This window comes from Tamandua tetradactyla, chromosome 5, assembly GCF_023851605.1.
Source record: "Tamandua tetradactyla isolate mTamTet1 chromosome 5, mTamTet1.pri, whole genome shotgun sequence".
NCBI classification, from domain to species: domain Eukaryota; kingdom Metazoa; phylum Chordata; class Mammalia; order Pilosa; family Myrmecophagidae; genus Tamandua; species Tamandua tetradactyla.
Window position 1 is genome coordinate 101016012 of NC_135331.1, and position 1198 is coordinate 101017209.

Below are 1198 nucleotides of genomic sequence, written 5' to 3' on the forward strand. Positions count from 1 at the left end.
TCAAAGAATGCATTGCTCCTGAGGGAGAGTCTCAGGAAAACAGAGCAAAGAGAAGGCAGACAAGTAATACAGCACATGAAGTTGCCATATTGCATTTAAGGACAAACTCATAGGAAGACTTCATGCCTTATCTATTTGGAATTAAATTTCAGAAATGACATGTTGTCATCAACTGGGTTCACATTAATTTGTTTATTTGAATTGAGAGATCTGAAAGTATTTAACAAAGAGGATTTTGCCAATGAGCTTATATGCCAGACACTTTTCATACATTGAATTGACTCAAATATGCAGCTCGAAAATTTTTGAAAAAAGATACATTTAAAATACAGCATAAAACATAAGTATTTTGTTAACCCAACTTTAAAATGGGAAATATACATTTCATTAATGAAGATATATGAATGGCTAGTAAGCATATAAATCAAGCAACATCATTATCCATTACAGTTAATCTGTGCACCTTAAAACCGCAAAGAAATATTTCATACCCACTAGAATGGCTAAAAAATAGACAGTCAATACCAAATGCTGGATAGGATGTGTAGACATAGAAACTCACAGACATTAGTAAAGTAAAGTGGTACAAGAATTGGGAAAACAGTTTACAATTTCTTAATAGGTTAAACCATAACACCTAGCAATTCCAAAACTAGGTAGCTACCTAAGGAAAATGAAAACCTATGTCCATGCAAAGACTTGTACATGAATGTTCATAATTACAGGAATTACCTATAACACCCCAAACTGGAAACAACACAAATATCCTTTAACGGATGAATAGATAGACAAAATATGGTATATACATACAGTGGAATTCTATTCAGGAATAAAAAAGGAATGAAGTATTGACCACTCTACAACATAGCTGAACATCAAAAAACATTATGTTAAGGGAAAGAAGCCAGACACAAAAGACCATGCATTGAATGATACCATTTAAAAGAAATGACTGCTTTAGGAAAGAGGAGATGGCAAGTGGCCTGAGCAGGCCTAGTATCTGTTCCCTTCCCAGCCTTAAGACCAGCACCACTCCAAGTTACCTCTCAATATGGTGACCTGGCAGGAAGATGTGAGCAGGAACGCTGGGGCGTGACGGGGGTCTGGCCCAGCCCAGCCCAGCCCTAGCCAGGCTTGCCCCCTTGCCCTCTAGCAAATCACCTTACTGATAACTATGGAGCAAAGTGCAGACAGAAAG